The sequence below is a fragment of the Thalassophryne amazonica genome, chromosome 14 (genome assembly GCF_902500255.1).
Source record: "Thalassophryne amazonica chromosome 14, fThaAma1.1, whole genome shotgun sequence".
NCBI classification, from domain to species: Eukaryota; Metazoa; Chordata; class Actinopteri; order Batrachoidiformes; family Batrachoididae; genus Thalassophryne; species Thalassophryne amazonica.
The window spans coordinates 17,743,233-17,765,925 of NC_047116.1; the positions used below are offsets into that span (position 1 = coordinate 17,743,233).

General features: G+C 41.2%; 1 long non-coding RNA gene and 2 pseudogenes across 1 annotated transcript; 2 read left to right on the forward strand and 1 right to left on the reverse strand.

Moving 5' to 3' along the window:
- Positions 1-3,276: 3,276 nt before the first annotated feature.
- LOC117524874 lies at positions 3,277-9,474 on the reverse strand (annotated as a pseudogene).
- Positions 9,475-9,510: 36 nt separating this feature from the next.
- LOC117525336 lies at positions 9,511-16,060 on the forward strand (annotated as a pseudogene).
- A 2,572-nt stretch (positions 16,061-18,632) lies between these two features.
- On the forward strand, positions 18,633-20,275 carry LOC117524875. The gene is made up of 3 exons (XR_004564887.1): positions 18,633-18,720; positions 18,913-19,000; positions 20,243-20,275. It is a non-coding gene; the product is annotated as an uncharacterized LOC117524875 (long non-coding RNA).
- Positions 20,276-22,693: the final 2,418 nt, after the last annotated feature.

The window sequence follows — 22,693 nt, forward strand, 5'->3', positions numbered from 1 at the left end:
GCAGCTGGACTGCCATAGACCTGTCTCGAGTTCTCAAGCAACTTTATAGCCTCTGTGTTGGCTGATTGAACCACAAACACTCTCCAAGTGCTTCTTTGGACTGGACATCCCATGATGCTATACTGCCAGCGAAAACCCTGAGAGTGCTCTGCCAGCTTTCTGAAGACAATGTGTGTGTGTGTCTACAAGAGGATGAAGGGGTCAAGGGTAGGTGGAACTAAATTTTATTGAAAATTGTTAATGACAGTTGTAATTGCGGTCAATGGAGCAACCAGCTTTGGACAAGTTTAAAAGTAGTTTCAGGTTTTATTTGCACAGTTGGATCAACTTAACAATTGCAAATGGTTTGGTGCGTCACGTTGAGGTTGGACAGTAAAATTTAGAGTGTTTACTGATCTATTATCACCCTCTGCAAATGCTATCATATTTTTGGAGCAGTTTGTTCGACTGTCAGTAGGATATCTGAAAAAGTCACAACCACATTTCAATGAAATTTGCTGGAGAAAGTAGTTTGGTGTCAAAAGTTGATTAGATTTTGAACCAAATGCAGCTTAAGGCCATAATCTATTTCTGGAAAAAAGAAAAGAAGGCCAATTTATTATTACTTTTACTTAATATCTATTTAATTTTTAATTTTTTTTTTTTTTTGGGGGGGGGGGGGGGGGGTGTTACATGTTCGGGGTTTGGACAAACACTAGCAAACTGGTTACACAAGTTGTCTTTGGATAGCCAACAAAGCACTCTGGGAAATATCACATAATGTCAAGGTGCAACAAGGTTTCCCAATTGAACCAACACTGCAGGTCCTGGGTTTCCTGTGTGAGGCAAACAGACCGGCAACATGAGTCACGTTGCTGCGCCGCTGGTACGACCAGTCAATTGTGGTTGCAGCAGTATGAATGCACGGTCGCCCACGTCAGGACAACCATGCACTCCAGTGACAAAGATGCATATTAAATTTTTTCTGCAGACTTGCACAGCTTTCACAGCAACACGATGTGAAAAAGAGGCGACCTGCTGTTGGGTTTATATTGTTCATAGGTAGTTTTATTTGTAATTTTTAATGCAGTTTTTATGTACCGTTCGGCGTTAATATGTCCTTTTGTATGGTCCATTATTGAGGACGTGTTTTCGTCAGATTAGGTAGTGTTAATGTACAAAGTACAGTTTATGTGAAATTTTTCTCATCTGTTACAGCTCATGGGCCTCAGAAATTACCCAATTTGTTGCTTTTATTTCAACATTGAATTTTCTAATGCTTTGAAACACAAATCGTTCTGACTTAAATCATAGCTTTGAGTTTGTGAGCTGTAAAGATAATCAAATACTGAAAAAAATCACAAGCTTTAAAAGAAAAGTTTATTCACTGGCATGAGACCAACATGATGTTCATAAGTTTTAAATGCTTTACACAGATCCTTACATTTTCATCCATACGCAGATGTTGCTGTTTTTATCTAACACTCAATATAAAATGTAACAAATTAAATATACACACAAACTGTAACATAAATGTTAAAAACGTAAACGTCTCAAAGAATAGCAAGAATCTTTTATTAGTGCAGTTTTGAACCACTCTTGTGGATCACAAGAAGGGCATCAAAGTAAAGTGATTTAAATGACCTACTTGAACAGTGAGAACTGTTCTGTAAAAACAGTCCAAATTTCATCTAAAAAAAAAAAAAAAATCTTTTACCATTGTTAGATGAAGGTCACAAGAAGCATAACCCTAACATTTAAAAATGAACTGGAGGTATTTACTCACAAACATTCACCAAGAAATTATCAAATGTGAGTAAAAAATATCCAGATCCAATTCGGTGACAAACATGTGAGACTTACAGTGGCTGATCGAGGCCACAAAACGTCCACATTACAACAAACACCAGCAAATGGGTGGGTGTGGGAGAAACACCTACATCAATTCATCGCTAGACAATTGGGGAGAAAAAAAAACCTTGCAAACAGAACACAAAATCTGCAGCAGATCCAACAATTTAGTGTAATAACATGTTGGCTGCAAATTCTCAGAGCACGTAAAAACACAAATGCTTCGCAAAGCTCCACAACAGAGGGGGAGTACTCACAACATAGACGTTATTGCCCAGAGGACTTTAAGTGACGGACTGTTCGGTGCATGTTTTTAGTCTGTCTGCTCAGTAGAGCTGACTGTTCAATGAGATTGATTTTACTCTTATGTTAGCCACCTTTTTAGGTCTAATGTATAGATTTGTGATGCATTCGACAGTAAATCAATTAAAGTCCTTCACATGTTTGCAAGATTTTTTTATTTTGTGCCATCTGATATTTGATCTGATAGTGCCGTTTAATGCTGCGTTCACATGTCAGCATCAGAAAAACAATCATAGTGATCATTATAGCAGGAATTTCTGTCATCTGTAGCAGCAGACATGCAGCGTCATTTTTTTAACGCTAACAACATGGACAATAATTGGCTTAACTGAAAGATACAGTTTTAGTGTCATCTTAAAACCCTGGCTGCAATGGCAGCTTAAAAAGTTAACTTTTTGTGAGCTTATAAATTAAATCCTTTCTGTAATATCACACAAATTATTCACGTTACCCATTAAAACTATGTGACTGCATTTAAATAAACCATCTCTTGCTGTCCGTTTTTTGCTCCTCGTTAATGATGACACCTGGTTTGTCCTTGTCACTGCGGGAAGTGGCAAAAGTTGAAACTTTTTAACTTTTGAAGGCAACTGCTGTTTATGCACGGCTGCTGTGTTCACCACAAGAGGACACAATTTTCTGTCAACCTCTCATTGAAAACCGTGAAACATCTGGTTTTCTGTCTGTCGCTTACAGTCGACGTGTGAATGCAGCATTAATTCGGATGTGTTGTGTGTGAACCTTATTGGCCTCCACAGAAAACAGATGCATGGACAGAACATATTAAGGTGACATGATACTGCTGAGACTTAAAATGTGGGAACAAATAACTGCTACATATGAAGTGTCTTTACTTCTGTGATGACTTTTATGGGCCACATTGACTGACAGGGTCTCATTCCACTTGGGTACCAGACACACACCCAAGACAACTGAAAAATGTCCCATTCTATGACTGTTATGTTCACTCAGACATCAGCACAGCAGGAACCAGACCGTACTCTGCAGCCCTCTCCTTGGCACATCAGGTAAATTTTGAATCCCTGATAAGGAAGACTGCAGCTCCAGTGGTGAAGACCATTTTAACTGGTGCTTCAGCACACATACAGTTTTGCAGAGGTGTCACGTCAGAAAAGAGCCCGACTCTGCTGCTTTTTTTTTTTTTTTGGTCGACCTTCACCGAGGACAAAAAAGAACACTTCTCCAAATGGTGGAACTGGACCATTATTTAAAGTGAGTCGCTGACTTGTTGTCAGAGTGTGGCTGTTTTCACCTTCCCTCGCCCATCCCACTTTGGGAGTCGAATGAGCAGTAAACACACAGCCGCAAGAGCCAGGACCACTCCGAGGCTCGGGGTCCGCACGGGCTGAACTCCTGAGCCAGGCCAGAGAGGAGAGGTGCCACCACGCGACCCACAGCTGTAACCGATTGCCCGGCTCCGATTAGAGTCCCGCTAGCCTGGGCCCCGCCCCTCCTGCAGCTCCAGGTCTGTGATACACGTCCGTCCGATGGTGGTGGAAATGGCAAAGAAGGTGGAGGTGAGCAGACCTGCCACACACTGGGTGCAGTGGCGTAAAGGAAAATAAGGGAACATGTGAGCACCGTGGAGTGAAGCAGCAAAGCCGACATGTTATTGCCATAGAGTTTGGTGACTGGCCCCACAAGAAACCCTGCAAGGGCCCCTAAGGTGCTGCTGTAGCTGATCAGGTAGCCCGTCATCTTGGGCTTGAGTGAAAAACGCTCCTCCATAGCCAGGGAGAAGTTACTGTAGTAGAGCATGATGGCTATGGCCATCAGAAGACGCACTAACAACACGTCCCACATGTCTGAGGTAGCCACCATGGGATCTTGGAAGCCACTGACGACAGCTGTCTCCAGGTGGTTTGGGGAATAGACAAGTCTCTCCACCTGAAACCACCTTGATCCTTCAGCGAAGCTTTTGCATCCACCTGTGCTGCGATGGCGGGGTGGCAGGCGTTTGCATGAGAACCATTGTGTGTAGATTTGTTATTAAAGTTGTTGTCGTGACAGACTGTACTCGTGCTCGAGGTTAGCATCAGCACGGTGGATCACCATCTCGCTCCATGGAAGCATCCATACCAGCCCTGAAATGACCACAACACCCACTATGTTACACAAAATACTCAAAACATGTGCACGCTTCCAAGTGTTTCCTTCAGACCCACCAGCTTAATGAGGAAGATGGCTGCGCAGGTGAAGGACGCCGTGTAGAAGCCGCCTTCGTGCTCCGTGAGGTATCCGCCCACCACAGGGCCCAAGATGAAGCCAAACGCTAGAGGCTGCTTAAAATGTCCCATCACCAGAGGGCGCTCTGATGGTGACCCAAGTCAGGACAGCAGGGCTCTGCAGATGGAGAGGGAGTGCTTGAACAGCCCTGAGAGACAAAACAGCACAAGGTGAGGACCAGCAGCTGGCAGAAGGTGCATTCTTGCCCAAATATGTTGTTACCAGATTATTTATATTTTTTACGATTATTATCATTCAGTTATGACAGCAGCTGAATGTTTTGGATCTAAATGCACATCAGTGTTTCGTCTTGAGGCCGAACTCACCCACAGGTATCCGTGCAAGAACAAACAAAGTGATGCTGGTGGACATGCCCAGCAGACCGTAGCCTAATGCGCTCAGTAGGAGACAAGTCAGCAACGAGTACTGCCGTCCCACCACGTCGCTCCAGCTGCCCTGCCAATCACAAACATAACAAATGACAACTATGCTGTGTTCTCCAAAAGTGATTTATAGCGCAGACTAAATGTGTCTAACTTTTCTTATCAATCAACTGGGCAAATGTGTTTTTAGATACCCCTAGGTGAATTATACATTTCAAATTCACAAATAAAATGAAAAAAAAAAAGCCTCTTTGCAAAAACATTTTTAACAGTTATTCTTGATGTCAAAATGAAAACAAATAACTAGAACATGATATAAATTGGTGATTGTGTGTTGAGGCCCTCTGGTGGGCTGTGAGAGGTCATTAAAAGTAAATGAAAATGTCTCATTTCAAATTTTGTAACAAACTTTAAAATTACCCAAATACATTTTAATATGTAATCAGAAATAATAATTTAAAAAACCATGGGATTTAAATGATAGTATATAGAGCTTTAAAACAGTTTTAAAATGATACCAAAATCAGCTCTGTAGCTGATATATCTTTGGCAATTTGGGCATTTAAAGTCTCGACGGAGTGCTAATTTGATGAAACTTGGAAAGAATGTATCTCACTAAATAAGAGGGCAAGAGCAAATATGAGAGTTCTGAGCTTTACTCCTGAATCCCAATCATACCAGAAAGACTGACAAAATTCTAAGAGATGATGGCAGATTTGTCGATGATTTGACACGGAATGACACAACTACAACTTGTAAGATTCCACTGACCTGCCTACCAAGCCTAGATACCAATTTACTCAGGTGTGCCAAACAGTATCCTTAAACAGAAAGACAACTAAATCCACCTCTTAAAAATCAACATTTTGGAACAACAGACATCAAATTGGCCCTTTTTGGACTTCAGGAGACTACGTGCTAACACCATGTGATTATTAGCATGAAAAACGGGGTAACTCGAAACACCAAAGAGCGTGGCAACAGGTATGAGAGTTGTATCAAGTGTTTGTGGCTACAGGTACGATGCGTTTCCATGCAGCGCCGCACACCAACACTCTGAACGACTATGGGACTGAACCCAGTAGCTCCATGCGGTGATTAAGAAAAAAAAAGAAGGTATTTTTGTGAAACTTGTCTCCATTTTGGTTTTTGGCAGAAATCTTGCATGATATGGCAGAAAATTTGTAAGATTTTCTATTGTAGCCCCAGAGAGTTAAAAACACCAACCCAATAAGGACGATAACCACGTGGCATTACTGGCTTAGTTGTAGTTACACTGTAATATGTTAATGCTATGGGTTTTGTCAAAGCTGTGTGTCGGGGCATCACTGTTCAGAAATATCTCGCACCAACACCAAAACCCTACATTTACAGTTGTCCAAATCTTTATTACATTCTCACGCTCTGACTCACACACAACTGCCTGACAAAATAATCAAATTACGAACAACAGAGTGTGCTGTTGTGGTCATAATCATCATAGCCAGCTGTTCACGTATGCTTATCAGGATCCACCCAGCCTGCACAGTGGAAAGTAACAAATCATCCTTATCTCTATAATTGGTCGCATGACCTCTGAGAATTAAACCAATTTCAGGAGCCGTGGACAGCAGAGGAGAGACGCGGAAAGCCGAGAATCTCGCATCAGATACTGTGCTTTTGTATTACGGATTCTGAGTGATAACTATATGGACATCACTGTGTGAATCATCAGGGCCATTGTAAGGGGTTTGCCACAGATAAGACAAAAACGTCTTCATCCTCAGGTGGTCTAAAAAGAAAAACTTTCAACTGTTGTGTGCCAAACTTGCAGCACTTGTGATTGTGCATGTTGTTTAGAGCAGCGCATGTGTGTGAAAACATTGAGACTGAGCGTATTGTCTGACCACAGTCAGCCTAAAGTGCTTATTGTTTTGACAAAATTCCAGCGTTGACATGGAATGCAACGATTTTGTCCGCTATGTCAAACAGGCAACACTGAACAAGGTTAGAAACGGGAGGAAATGAAGGCATTACTTACAACTAGTGTGCTCGAGAACAGCTGTAAGACCCCATATGTGGACCCTGAAAGAGTTTCATATTATTGTTAATGTAAAAACACACGTGCAATACACATCATGTCCACTAGTCTAATATCTGACACATTAAAAGGTAATATTCATCCTTTAGAGTAGGTGGAAGTAAGACCTATACAGGCCCTGAGGTTCACTGGGCAGGAGTTTATCCCCAGTTACCACTGCATGAAGTGGATGAAAGTCTATGACTCCACCTGGATGGGACGTCAGTCCATCGCACGTTATTCCCTAGCCTTGGCTGTCCCAATTTACAGACAGACTGGGACAGTGTAGACAAAGTGTCTTGCACAAACCAAAAACACAGACATAGAAGTGAACTCCAATCAATATACAATACCAGTCAACAATTTGGCCACTTTCCCACTCAAGAGGTGAGACTGAGATGGTATGGACATGTGTAGAGGAGGGACCCAGGGTATATAGAGAGAAGGATGCTGAGGATGGAGGCCAAAGAAGAGGTTTATGGATGTGCTAAGGGAGGACATGCAGGTAGCTGGGGTGGCAGAGGACAGGGTAAGATGGAAACGACTAATCTGGTGTGGCAACCCGAACGGGAGCAGCCAAAGTAAGAAGAAATAAGAATAAATGCCAATTATAAAAGTACACTATAACATCGTGCAAAAATCCCAAATTAAAGAGCTGATAGAGGAAAAAAGGTGTAACTTAAACTGCAGAAATGTAGCAGTAGTTAGTCTCTGGCTGACACAGCAGCTTAGTACTTAGTATGGGAACCTCACACCAAGAAGGTCCAGGGATCGCTTCCCCTGGTCCATTCTTTGTGGAGTTTGCATGTTCTCCCTGTTTTTGCGTGAGTTCACCTCCAGATGCTCCGGCTTCATCCCGCTTTCAGGTAAGTGGAATAGGTGACTCTAAACTGACTGTAGCTGTGAGTGGTACTGTGATAGACTGATGGCCTATCCAGTGTGTACCCCACCTCTCAACCAATGACCGCTGGGATAGGCTGTAGCCATCTCACCACTCTTACCTGGAATAATCAGGTCAGAGGAATGCTGGAGCTCTGACAGAGTGATCATCGGGTTCTTGGTCACCTCCCTGACTAAGGCCCTTCTACCCCGATCGCTCAGTTTAGATGGGCAGCCAGCTCTAGGAAGAGATCTGAACTTCTTCCATTTATGGATAATGGAGGCCACTGTGCTCATTGGGACCTTCAAAGCAGCAGAAATGTTTCTGTACCCTTCCCCAGATTTGTGCCTCGAGACAATCCTGTCTCCGAGGTCTACAGACAATTCCTTTGACTTAATGCTTGAACCTCCCATAGTATCTCCCGGAGTGCCTGATCATACACCTTCTCCAAGTCCACAAAACACATGTAGACCGCATGGACATACTCCCAGGCACCCTCCAGCTTCCTTGTGAGAGTGACAAGCTGGTCGGGTTGTTTCACAACCAGGACAGAACCCACATCATTTCTCTTTTATCAGAGGTTCGACTATGAGCCAAACCCTCCTTTCCAGCACCCTGGAGTAGACTTTACCAGGGAGGCTGAGTACTGTGATGCCCCTGTAATTGGCACACACACTCTCTCGCCCCCCTTTTTTTTTTTTTTAAATATAGGGACCACCACCCCAGTTTGCTACTCCTTAGGCACTGTCCCAGACCTCAATGCAATTTTGAAGAGACGTCTCATCCAAGACAGTCCCTCCACACCCAGAGCCATCAGCATTTCTGGACTGATCTCATCAATCAACTGCAGAGTTATCTGACTACCTCAGTGACTTCCACCAGGGAAACTGATGATGATCCCCCATCAGCTTCCAGCTCTGCCCCTACTATAGAGGATGCTCTAGTCTGATGCAGGAGCTACTTAAAGTGTTCCTTCCAGCGTTGGATTACATCCTCAGTTGAGGTCAACAGAGTCCAGCTTACTGTGGACAGCTTGGCTGGTTCCCCATTTTCCCCTCCTGAGGTGCCTCACGGTCCGCCAGAAACACCTTGGTGCCGACTGAAAGTACTTCTCTATGGTTACTCTGAACTCCTCCCACCCGCTGCTTTGCCTCCCCACAGCAGAGGCTGCTACCTTTTGGCCCGTCGGTAGCTTGCAACTGCCTACAGAGTCCTCCACAATAACATACCCCGGAAGGATGACTCCTTCAGTCGTACATCTACATATGATCATAGGTTTTGTTTTTTTTTATAATAAATTTGCAAAAAATTCCAAAACTTTTTCATGTTGTTCTGATGGGGTGTTGTGAATAGAATGTTGAGGAGAAAAAATTATGTCCTCTGTTTTGGAATAAGGCTGTAACTCACTGGTGTCTAAAGTATTCCACTGACTGGAGTCAGTGGCTGCAACGAAAACCTGCACCCTCTGTTGGCCCTTTCTGGAATACTTCGGACACCACTGCTGTAACATAATAAAATGTGGAAAAGTGAAGAGCTGTGAATACTTTCCGGGTGCACCGTACACTATGGTTTACATCTTAATTGCAAACATCATCACAACTGTCGTATTTTTGATTATTGCTTGTCTCTTCATTAACAACAGGGTGATGATGATGTATTTCTTACTGTCAGTGCAGCAGAATTCTTACCTACAATCCCAGCCGCAGTGCGACTGGCTCCTAAAGACTTCACATGGTGGCTCAGCAGAGGGATGATCATGCTCACCCCAAACAGGTCCTAAACACAACACAGAGGGTGAAATCAAAATCATGTGGATTAAACACATCTGGTTCACTCTTGCCACCAAGCCTACAAAATTTTATCATACAACCCCTGGCAAAAATTATGGAATCACCGGCCTCAGAGGATGTTCATTCAGTTGTTTAATTTTGTAGAAAAAAAGCAGATCACAGACATGACACAAAACTAAAGTCATTTCAAATGGCAACTTTCTGGCTTAAGAAACACTATAAGAAAATCAAGAAAAAAGATTGTGGGTAACTAAGTTAGATTGCTAGTTACTTTTTTAGTTACTTTCCCCAGCTGCCGAAAACAACCCTCTGCCACCTCAACATGACAATGATACTTGTTTTGCCAAAACTCACTTCATAGTCACCCTTTCTTGACTTCAATGAAAATAAATACTTGTTTTATAAAAAGTAAAATAAAGGCCGCTTTCTTGATCTCATATTTAACTGCTGACAGCACTGTAACAGTAAAACTTAGGGGAGGTGATGGTCTAGTGGTTAAGGTGTTGGGCTTGAGTCCAGAAGATCATGGGTTCAAATCCCCACCTGACTGGAAAATCACTAAGGGCCCTTGGGCAAGGCCTTTAATCCCCTGTTGCTCCCCGTGTGTAGTGAGCGCCTTGTATGGCAGCACCCTGACATCGGGGTGAATGTGAGGCATAACTGTAAAGCGCTTTGAGCGTCTGATGCAGATGGAAAAGCGCTATATAAATGCAGTCCATTTACCATTTAAAACTTGCAGTTTCCAACCTACATTATTTATAAATGTAACTATTAAATTCTTTCTAACATTTTTCTAACATTTAAATTCTCTCTAAACATTTTACTTGTCGAAATTATTATTAGTAGTTGTAGTAAAAAAAAAGCCTTCAAAACTGGACCTTTAATCTAGGGGTGTTGTGGGGGGGCACATCCCTGCCCCACGCCATCATTCCATCTGGATTCACCCCTGCTTTGGCGTTTGAGGACAAAGAATGGATAACACTTATTTATGCAGAAAACATGACCAGATTTACAGGTAAGAAAGTTTTATTGTGTTTTCACATCATGTGGTCCTCAGAAAGAGAGTTTAGGTGCATTTGAGTGTAAAATAGTGTTAGTTGTTGACGCATCGTGGAGGATCAGCTGTTTTTAGCGTGCAGAAACGGAGCGGCTCAGCTCAGAATTATAAAAATAAAGGAGGAAAAAAAAGCAAAGAAATGTCTTTGTAAAGCTCAGTGCAGGTGTGCTGCTGTCACCACGCTTTAAGAGGTGAGGACGAGTCGTAGCTGCTGCAGAAAACTGCGGATGAAAAGCTCACAGCTCGTTTAAAGTGGGCAGTTCAGTCGAACCCCGACCTCCTGCCCACGGACCAAGTTTAATGCTGCTATTGACCCACAATGCAAAAATAATAGTAACGCACAGTGACATGGAGAAGTAACTTTAATCTGATTACTGATTTGGAAAGATTAATGCGTTAGATTACTCGTTACTGAAAAAAGTGGTTAGATTAGAGTAACGCGTTACCGGCATCACTGTTTATAAATCAAAACCATAAGTCAGCACTGCTTTATTTTCCAAGACCTCTGCTTCACTGCGACACTGCTATTGAGTAGAGAGTTGAGCTTCGCTGCTCCTCTCAACTGCTTCACTGCTGGAAGCTATTATAATAAACAGTGATCGCGGTGTTAAAACTCACAATCAGCTTGTTAGTAGTTGCAAGTGTACCGGAGACAATACTGGAAGTTATCGGTTATCAGTTAGCTGTAGCTTCCGATAAATTTTTGGGTGGTTTATCGGTTTATCTTTATAAAAGATAACTTTTCAGTTAGCTGATTATCTGTTATCAAAGCTAACTTTTTGGTTAGCTGTGCCCACCACTGCTCGACTGTCTGCATATCTAGTATACTATAGCATTTATACAATGACAGACTTGATTCAAGACTAAATTAGAGTTTATTTAACACTGTTTGGAGTGTGTGGAACTGTACTCCTTCAGAGTCTATTGTACTCTGTAATTACATTAGTTCATTGATGGCCTGACATTTTAAATAAATTGATAATAAAACACGTTAAAAGGAAGATCTTCACATCTTTATTCTTCTTCCAGGTGTCCTGGTGCTGACTCAGATCATTAACCCTTTCCGCACAATCCCATTTAACTTCAAAGATCAGTTTGGATTGGCCTATGGTGGTCTGAGAGGTGCCATCTCCTTCGCGTTGGCCTTCACTCTGTCCGACAATATTGGCCGCAGGCAGCTCTTCATCACCGCAACCATTGCCATCATCATCGTCACTGTGTTTATCCAAGTAAGTACATTTCATGCAGGTCAATATGAGGAAATAATTTTATTTTGAAATTCTTTATAACAGTGTCTTTAATGAAACTGGGAAAAAAAAATCCCAGTTTATATTTAGTCTAAAATGCTAATATTGGATTAAAAAAAAGGTTATGATAGATTAACAGCTGCACAAATTGTCAGATTTATAATCAAAAGCCCCAAATGAATATGTTTACAGTGATATAAAATAGAGAATAGCACCAAAATCTCAAAAGATTTTCTTATTTCTTCTTAAATTAGTGATTACCATAACAGAGTATCAGTCCGTGTGGATTTTGGCTGTGCATACTGGACACCAGACACTTTTAGGTCTCAGGGCCAAGGGGTGCAGATTTTCTTTGCAGCCACCCACTCCACCAGGTGATTTCACTGAGCAGATGGAATCAGTGAAATCACCCTGGTGGAGATTTAAGGTTCCAAAGAACACATTACTTTCTTCTCTCCTGGCTTCCATCCATAAAGACAATTAACAGACTAAATGCTCATTTTTTTTGTGGTGGTAACTTCTTCCTGAAGTGATGATCGGTGCTGCCCTGGATCATCATTGTGTCTGCTCAAAACTTTAATTGTGCAGCATAAAGGAACAGTGTTACGGTGGTCACAACACCGGCAAATAAAAAACAACAACACAACAACAAAAAAACACCTGCATCAATTCAGTGGCAGATTGTTGCATCAAGTCTTGCAAGCACAGAAAACATAACTATAACCTAAACTTTTCTATAGACCATATCTGCTGCAAATTCACACAATGCACGCAAAAACACAGACTTGCTGCAAATAGCCACAACAAACAGAGGCATAGAAAGATGTTTGTGCCTGGACAACTTTAACTGATTTATACTGTTAATGCATTCAAAATAATTAAATAAAATGTGAAATATAGCTATCTTAAGTAAACTCATCAATAAAGTCAAAGTGAATCACCTCTATAACAGGGACGCATTTAACAATCAGTCAGTAAAGTCCTCCAGGCAGCAACCTCTTTTTGTGTTGTAGTACTTCTGTTGTTGTGGTTCCTTGCAGCACATCTGTGTTTTTGCATGTATTGTGTGATTTGGCATCACATTAAATGTTGCCTGTGTTGGAGGTTATATTTATAGTCTCCATTTGCAAGCCGTTTCTTTTATTGATGTAACTCCATTTTGTTTAATTGATCCAGGGTTTTTTTTTTTTCTGTATTTGCTGGTATTGTCTTAATTTGAGATGCTGTGGCCTCTCTCAGCCACCATAACATCTCCCATGCACAGTCTGGTGTTTAAATGTCTGTGCTCAGTCACTTCATTTCCTGTCGTCTCTGCAGGGCATCAGTATTCGACCTCTGATTGAGCTAATTAATGTTCGCAGCACCAACCGTAATCTGGACACCATCACTGTGGAGATTCACTGCAGGGTTACGTATGCTGCACACTGGCGTTTGTACGCATGGTGGACAGAACATTTTCGTTATAATGGATTTGACTCTGTTCTCAGCTGATGGAGCCACACCTCGCTGGAATCGAAGGACCTGTGTGGACAGTGGAGCCATATTACTGGAAGGGACAAGTAGGAACTTTACCTTTTTGAATGACTTGAGCTCTATGAAATCGTAATAATCATCACGTGCTGTGCCATATTAACAGTGACCATCCTTCCGGTCATACTACATGTCTGTTGCTGTGTCTCAGTTGATGGGCTGGCATCGTTCAAAGGCTGCATTCGCCAACAGCATGCATGTGGTACAACTAGGCTGTCTCATTTCAAAGGCTCCTTGGAATGCAGCTGAGAAATGCAGCCTTTTTTTTCCCTCAAAAATGAAGATACACACATCTGGGGCACAAACCGAACGGTCCGCCCCTAAAAATTTGTCCACCCTGCCTCCACTGCGCATGCTCATTTTGGAGCTCAGCGGCTCGTCTGAGACAGAGTCTCTTCAACCAAAGCGATCACATGGTTTAATGGAATTATTAACCATCAGATGACAAGCCTCTTAAATCATTCTAAAGTCAGTTTTAAGCAGAAATGAGGCAATATTGGTGACTCTTTGAAATAGCCGACGCGCAGTGAATGCATCAGCTAGCAGTTCGTGTAGCCGCAGCTCTCTGATGGCTTCCTCCATCTTTTATGATGAAATAACGAATTTATGTGGAAATGATTGTTGTACAAATGCTTCAGATATCTGTCGCTGAGATAGATGATGACTGGAGTGCAGTTTGAAGCAGAAATGAGGTGATAATCCCTGAACCGCGGCTAATGACGCATGCGCAGTGAAGGCAGGGCAGACCAATTTTTTTTTTGGGGGGGGGGGCGGTTCGGTCGGTGACACCGGCCTTGGCTGGGGAACTAGCCTCCATTGGGCTGGCGTCCTGTCCAGTGGAAGTCATAGACTGCGTCCCAGTTCAAAGGCTGCATCCTTTCATAGCCCATGTAGCTTTCTGAGACGCTGTAAAAGCCAAATCAGCATTTTACGATTGTCATTAGCTGTTCCCGCCCCTACCTCCCTGTCTCCTGGCAACACTGACAGCTGCACGCAGCAAGCTAGCGTAGTTGGTGTAACCCTTCATTTAGTAATCATTTTTCATTACTTATTTATATTTTACTTATCAACATTTGCTTATTTACAATTGTACATATGGAGCTGAAAAGTGTCCTTTTATTTGTTTGTTTTTAAATTTACCAACAACTTTGTCTTGGGGGGGGGGGGGGGGGGGGCTTGCAATGACATGACATCATGGGATTGTTTGAGCCACGAGGGATACAGACGGCTGAGAAAGAATGGTGCACATGTAAACCGCATTCCAACGAGTCTTTGAAATGGGACAGGCTAGTTGAGACCAAATCAATGCGGTTTTCATATTTCTGGACCCCTGAGCGTTAAAACAACAAGCACATAAATGGATAATTTCTGGAGACCTGTAATTTTTTTTTTAAATTTCTTTATTTTTAAGATGCATCATCTCAGTGTCTGAGATATTTTTACCTGCAAGCTTCAATATGTTTTTTGAAGACCTGATAACCTACATTAGCATTCGCTGAAGGTGCACCGTACGACCCCTTTAACAATGAAGAGCCCCGCCCCCTGCAGTTAAACTGGAAGTGATTGTGACAGTTTTGGTTCATTTGTTCTTTGCGGTTTGTTTGATACCGCTTTTCTTCAAGGTAAGGTGGAATTTTGATGGTTAAAAAGGTGTCGTGTTCACCCTTCCTCCATTCAGCTAAAGCTCTGAAATGTTTTTAAATAAGTTCCTCATAAAATCTTCCTACTTTCTCTTTGTTTTTTTGTTTTGTTTTTTAACCTGCATGACCATTTTTAAATATTAGTATTTTTTGTTACATTTTAACAGCTTTATTACTGTAGTTTTTTTCTGTTTTAAATAATAAATAATTGTAATGATTTTATTATTTCATCCTTCGGGTATTAATGGTTTTATTCACTGTCGTTATGTTTGTTTTAAAACATGGTTTCAGTTTTATCCATTAACAGAAATAATTGGACAAAGTATTGTTGTTGCACCCTGTCTTGGTTTTTTTTTTTTCCTTTCTGTCCCTCCAGTATCATTGCAGTTTTTAAAAATCTTACACATATTTATTTAATCTGTTGCTTTGCTGCTATTCTTGACTTACATTTGCAAGGTGTGTTATTTTTTTTATATATATAATTTATCCATTTTTCTTTCCTAAGGATGTAGGTTTTTTTTATTATTATTTTTTTTTATCTAGATTTTAAATCCTTTCAATTAAACGAAAAGGCTGCAAAATATATTGCCAGCTGTTGTTTTCAAGCCTAGTCCTCGCCCACCCCTAAAGGTTTTTCCATTTTCTGCAACCTACACACACGTGTGCACGCAGACGCCTGCTTCGTTCAATACTGAATCAGTGTCCTCTTCCTTTTTACTGCAGGTTTATGAAGTTTAACAATCGGATCCTGCGTAAGATCCTGATCCGTGATAGCCGGGCTGAGTCCAGCATTGTGGCACTCTACAAGAAACTGGAGCTACAGAATGCTATGGAGATCTTGGACACAGTGGCTGGAGACATCAGTGCTGCTCCGTCCATCGTCTCTCTGTAGTATGACCCCTCTTTATTTCAATATTGTGTTTTCATGTTGGAAGGGAAAGTTCATCTCATGTGTTCTTTTTATTATTTTTCAAAGTGAGGAGAAGAAAACGCCTACTAAATCCAGGAAGAAGTTCATGGCTGCTGACCTGAGGAACATGCATGACATCCTGTCCAAGAACATGTACAAGATCAGGCAGCGGGTGAGATACTGATGGAAGGATGATCAGCACGCTTTGTCTTCTGTGATTAGGAATGAAATCAGTCCTGTAGGATTTCAGCTGGTGATGTGATCAGCTTTGATTGATCATCAGCAGCTTATTTCATGCATGCTTCACAATTTTAGGAATTCTTCATTCATAGAAAATGAAACCCAATGTTTAGAATACAATGACTGCTTTGAGTCAGTTTCAGCTGCAGTGCTGCCAGGATGATCAGCTTTCAGGCGTGGAAGTATCGCTGTTAATACTGGACACGGTGCGTTGACTACTGAAGGGCCGTATTAATGTAAACGGTAACTGTGAATCAGGGTTGCAGATGCAGTCATGATGCTCAGTCAGGACACGGCGGTTGTGACTGCTTATCCTGACAGTATCCGCTAATGAATGACCCACAAAACATCTGTTAATTCACCGTAGTTATGGTGCATCAGTAGTCAACACTGTCCGGTATAAATAGCAGTGGACATTTAATGGACATTTGCCATCTTTTCAGCATGTTAATATTGCTCACCTGATGTCTTAAAGTTGTCCTAAATGGCAATTTTACTCATTAATTTAACAGCCAGCAACTATTTATATAGTGGTTTATGGGAGTCTTGTACGTAGAGTGAAGCAACACTCCCTCTGTGCTCAGAGCTTTTCTGTCTCCTGCTAATATTTTTCGTTGGGCTGTATGTTCACTTTTAGTGTGAGAGATTTCAGCGTATGCTCATTTAGTGCATTGAGTCCTGCCCTGTGAAATTGTTTCCCCTCCCTGCAGAGGCAACAATGTTCAAATTGAGGACTTGTGACATAGCAGTTGAAATTTTTTTACCAGATTGGCAGATGGCAGCAACTTCCCAGAAATACATCCAAGTCACATTGAGAAGCTACGAATATTTCTGGCATAGAACATGGTCAAACTAGAATCCCCCATATATTTGCCCCCCCCCCCAGAAAGCTGTGAAACCTGTTCCTTGTTCTCAGTGCAGTGGAGGAGGGGGTTGTTGTCTGAGGGGGGAAACTTTGTTTACATCCTGACAGTGGTGGACCAGTGTTGTGGAAAGTAACTTTGACAAGTTACTTTTTTAGTTGCTTTATACAGGTGCTTTATGCAGTTACTTCATTAGCAGCTTTATGCAATTACTTTATTAGAATCTGCAGAAACCTTGCAACCTACTAAGTAATGTAGCTAATAAGGTAATGGGTAATCTAACTTGGTTACTCGTAAGATGAGCAATCAGAAAAGTAAACTAATCAGCAAAGTAACTAATAGTTACTTTTCTGAGTACTAAATCTTAAAAATAACCAAATTAGATTATGAGTAACTTTATTAATTACATTCAGCAGCTGCCGACAAGGTGTCTGCAGCTACTAATGAAGTAAATGTAAGAAGTAACTGTAAAATATAACTGTATAGATTAACTAATGAAGTAACTTTCCAAAGTTACTTTCCCCAACACTGGTGGTGACTTCTAGTGGCAGAAAAAAATCATTGCACATTTAAAATCAGACATTTAAAGTTCATTCATTCATTCATTTTCTATGCCCACTTACTCCAGTCAAGCATCATATGGGGGCTAGAGCCTGACATTTAAAATTTAAAGAAGAAAAGAGTAGTGTTCAGGTGTCTGATATGTTTCTGTACCTGTTGCTTCAAATGGAAAGGAGCTGGTCACCTCAATTTCTCCAGCTGAAATTTGACTTGTGGGAGGAGATTTTCTACATTTAGGAATATAGGTGTTTGGGGACTTAAAGATGTTTGTCTTGAAACTGTTGCCATATTTAACCCCAAAAGGCTGATTAAAAATTTATTTTGCATATTACAACCCCATTAAAACAAATATCCAGCACCTGTTTGTTGTATAATCATAGAGTTGGAGACTCTGTAAGAGCTCCTTGTTTTGTGTCGGCACAGACCTGGCGGCAGTAGTTTTCCATGTGTGACATCACCTGTGGAAAGACTCTGCAGAAGCTTTGATGTTGACAAACAGGAAATGCTCGCTTCTGTCCCGCTTGTACCTAGTAAGTAGTAAGTAAGACCCTTCGGCTGCTCCCTTGTTTTCAGTCAGGGGTGCCACAACAGATCCAAGGTGGGTCTGTGCGTTGATTTGGCACGTTTTACACCGGATGCCCTTCCTGAGGCAACTCTACATTATATGGAGAAATGTGGCAGGGGTGGGGTTTGAAATGGGAACCTTCCACACTGAAACCAAGCGCACTAAACACTTGGCCACTTCTTACCTAATCTCCACTAATTTACCATTTACTCTCAAAGAAATTAAACCTCATTTAGTCTTTCTTAGCAGGATAAAATTATTATATTATTACTATTACTATTATATAAAGGTGGAAATGTTTTATATTTTCATTTATTTCAGTATATGCTGGAAATCTGTTTCACTTTATGATAAAAAAGATAAAGTGTGTGTGTCTAACAGAAGGGGACAGATTTTTTTTTTATGAGCAGTCGAGTGTCTGCTTTGTCTATAAAGCTGTCTGCTTTTCTCAGACGGTCAGTTTAACAAGCGCAACGTTGTATCTTTCTTTTTCTTTGATCAGACGGTGGCATCACCAATAAGCATGCGCTGCCCAACGACAGGCAGACCAAAGAGATACTGATCAGACGTCACGCTAGTATACGCCGCAGCCTGAGGCCGGGCAGCTTTCAGATGGTAAGACGAGACGCTGTTGGAAGTATGACACGAATTTCTCTGTATGATTGTGGAAAGCGTTTAAAATGTTCTGAAAATATAAAGAATTAGTATCAGATACAACTTTCACAATCAAAGTTCTCTTAGAAACTATTACTGACTTTTTTTCTGCCTTGTTCTCATTCTGCTGCTTTATTTGATTTCTCTTCTCAGGTGGTTCCCAAATCCCATAAGTACTTCTCTCTTCCTACTGGGAAGAGTTTGGACTCAAAGTTTCCTGCCGAGCGGCTCAGCTACACACGTAAGCTTCTTCAAACTTGCACATCCACTTTTACTTCATTTCTTATGAATTAATTTAGAAGCAGCTGCATTTAAGATATATTTTTATCTTAATGGGATTCATCAAACCAGTAGATGATAGAGAATTTATTTGTCATTTGTACTCGCACGCATGGTTTGGATACATTGGAATTCTTGTGACGAGCTCTCGAGTAGATAAAGGTATGAAAGTATGAGGTATAACAGTATTAAAACATATAGCATATAAAAAGGATACCCGGTGCACCTGGAAAATTAAAAGAAATATATTACAATGTGATTTTTGTTCATCTGAGAACCTTTGTCAATTTTTTGTAATCTGGTTGCAGTTCCTGATTATTTTAAGTGTAGACATTATATTTAAAGCTACACTGTGTAGGATTTACGGGTCTTTATTAGCAAAAATGGAATACAGCATTCATAACCATCTGTTCAGTAGTGTATAAACTTAGAATCCTGTGTAGGCCCCAAGGCCTGAGGGTGCAGGTGTTTATATCTGGATTCCATAGTGTCAAGTAGATGAGAGTCTACAACGGCCCCCGGATGGGACACTAGTTTGAAACGGGTTACTTCCCCAGCAAAGGCTGGTACCCATTTTACAGCTTGGTGGACTGAGACAGTGTAGATTAAGTGTCTTGTCCAAGGAAACAAACAGGTAGCCTGAATGGGATTCAAACCCAGGTCTGTGTACTATGAGGTCCATCATATCCTCATGGGAGCAAGTGGAGACCCCGATGTTGATACAGTCGCCCATATGGAACACGCTTATCGCACTTGTCACATTTTGCAGCGTGGCCAGACAAATAAGTGGTTGCGTCCCTATACAATATCTACTTGTTGCTAGTGCAGGCTAACAAGTTCATACATGTTTTTTTTTTTTTTGTTTGTTTTTTATCACAAGAGAAAGCAAGACAGCTTGAATCCCCATCACCAAAGAAGGGAAAACATGAGGGGAAATAAATCATGACCTGTCACAATAAATAGGCATTGCAGGTTTAGCTGTCTTTTTATTGGTGTAAGTTATAAAATTTCAGTGTTATCATGTCAGGGTTTTTTGTTGTTGTTATTGTCTTAGTAAGAACTGATCAGAAGTGAGGGTCAGATATTGACTCACCCACAAATGCTGTTTGGTCCAGATATGAATGGAAATGAATTTTTCACCTTGTTTTTGGTGGTGGAGGTAGTTTTTTTTTTTTTTTTTTTTTATTTTCTCCACCTGTCCCAGGTGATGATGAAACCATGTCAGAGTTGGCCTACCTGCTCGGCGATCCAGATTTGGCCAAACTGGACGCCTTTCCTCCTGCAGGGCCATGCCTATGCACAGGCTGGACACGTTAAAGGAGGTGCCCTCTGCTGACGTGCTAAATGACAGCAGTGAGCCAAAGGACAAAACAAAGCATGGCATTTCCAGAATCAACTCCTCCTCCAGTGATTCTCGCCTTCCTGCTCGCCAACAGCACGTTGACCCATCTGTAGATGATGGAAGCAGCTCATCGTATAACCTTGAAAACGGGCACCATGAAGAAGACTTTGATGATCAGCCTTCACCTCCAGCCTGGGTTGCTGAACCCAGAGAGTGTGACAGTGGCGCAGCCGCGGCGCGCAACCCTCTGCTCAGATGGCCTCAGTGGAACCCAAAGATGTAAAAGGTTTGAGATCTGAGCAGCAGCAGCAGCTGGACTGCCATAGACTGTCTCGAGTTCTCAAGCAACTTTATAGCCTCTGTGTTGGCTGATTGAACCACAAACACTCTCCAAGTGCTTCTTTGGACTGGACATCCCATGATGCTATACTGCCAGCGAAAACCCTGAGAGTGCTCTGCCAGCTTTCTGAAGACAATGTGTGTGTGTGTCTACAAGAGGATGAAGGGGTCAAGGGTAGGTGGAACTAAATTTTATTGAAAATTGTTAATGACAGTTGTAATTGCGGTCAATGGAGCAACCAGCTTTGGACAAGTTTAAAAGTAGTTTCAGGTTTTATTTGCACAGTTGGATCAACTTTAACAATTGGCAAATGGTTGGTGCGTCACGTTGAGGTTGGACAGTAAAATTTAGAGTGTTTACTGATCTATTATCACCTCTGCAAATGCTATCATATTTTTGGAGCAGTTTGTTCGACTGTCAGTAGGATATCTGAAAAAGTCACAACCACATTTCAATGAAATTTGCTGGAGAAGTAGTTTGGGTCAAAAGTTGATTAGATTTTGAACCAAATGCAGCTTAAGGCCATAATCTATTTCTGGAAAAAGAAAAGAAGGCCAATTTATTATTACTTTTACTTAATATCTATTTAATTTTTAATTTTTTTTTTTTTTTGGGGGGGGGGGGGGTGTTACATGTTCGGGGTTTGGACAAACACTAGCAAACTGGTTACACAAGTTGTCTTTGGATAGCCAACAAAGCACTCTGGGAAATATCACATAATGTCAAGGTGCAACAAGGTTCCCAATTGAACCAACACTGCAGGTCCTGGGTTTCCTGTGTGAGGCAAACAGACGGCAACATGAGTCACGTTGCTGCGCCGCTGGTACGACCAGTCAATTGTGGTTGCAGCAGTATGAATGCACGGTCGCCACGTCAGGACAACCATGCACTCCAGTGACAAAGATGCATATTAAATTTTTTCTGCAGACTTGCACAGCTTTCACAGCAACACGATGTGAAAAAGAGGCGACCTGCTGTTGGGTTTATATTGTTCATAGGTAGTTTATTTGTAATTTTTAATGCAGTTTTTATGTACCGTTCGGCGTTAATATGTCCTTTTGTATGGTCCATTATTGAGGACGTGTTTTCGTCAGATTAGGTAGTGTTAATGTACAAAGTACAGTTTATGTGAAATTTTTCTCATCTGTTACAGCTCATGGGCCTCAGAAATTACCCAATTTGTTGCTTTTATTTCAACATTGAATTTTCTAATGCTTTGAAACACAAATCGTTCTGACTTAAATCATAGCTTTGAGTTTGTGAGCTGTAAAGATAATCAAATACTGAAAAAAATCACAAGCTTTAAAAGAAAAGTTTATTCACTGGCATGAGACCAACATGATGTTCATAAGTTTTAAATGCTTTACACAGATCCTTACATTTTCATCCATACGCAGATGTTGCTGTTTTTATCTAACACTCAATATAAAATGTAACAAATTAAATATACACACAAACTGTAACATAAATGTTAAAAACGTAAACGTCTCAAAGAATAGCAAGAATCTTTTATTAGTGCAGTTTTGAACCACTCTTGTGGATCACAAGAAGGGCATCAAAGTAAAGTGATTTAAATGACCTACTTGAACAGTGAGAACTGTTCTGTAAAAACAGTCCAAATTTCATCTAAAAAAAAAAAAAATCTTTTACCATTGTTAGATGAAGTCACAAGAAGCATAACCCTAACATTTAAAAAATGAACTGGAGGTATTTACTCACAAACATTCACCAAGAAATTATCAAATGTGAGTAAAAAAATATCCAGATCCAATTCGGTGACAAACATGTGAGACTTACAGTGGCTGATCGAGGCCACAAAACGTCCACATTACAACAAACACCAGCAAATGGGTGGGTGTGGGAGAAACACCTACATCAATTCATCGCTAGACAATTGGGGAGAAAAAAAAACCTTGCAAACAGAACACAAAATCTGCAGCAGATCCAACAATTTAGTGTAATAACATGTTGGC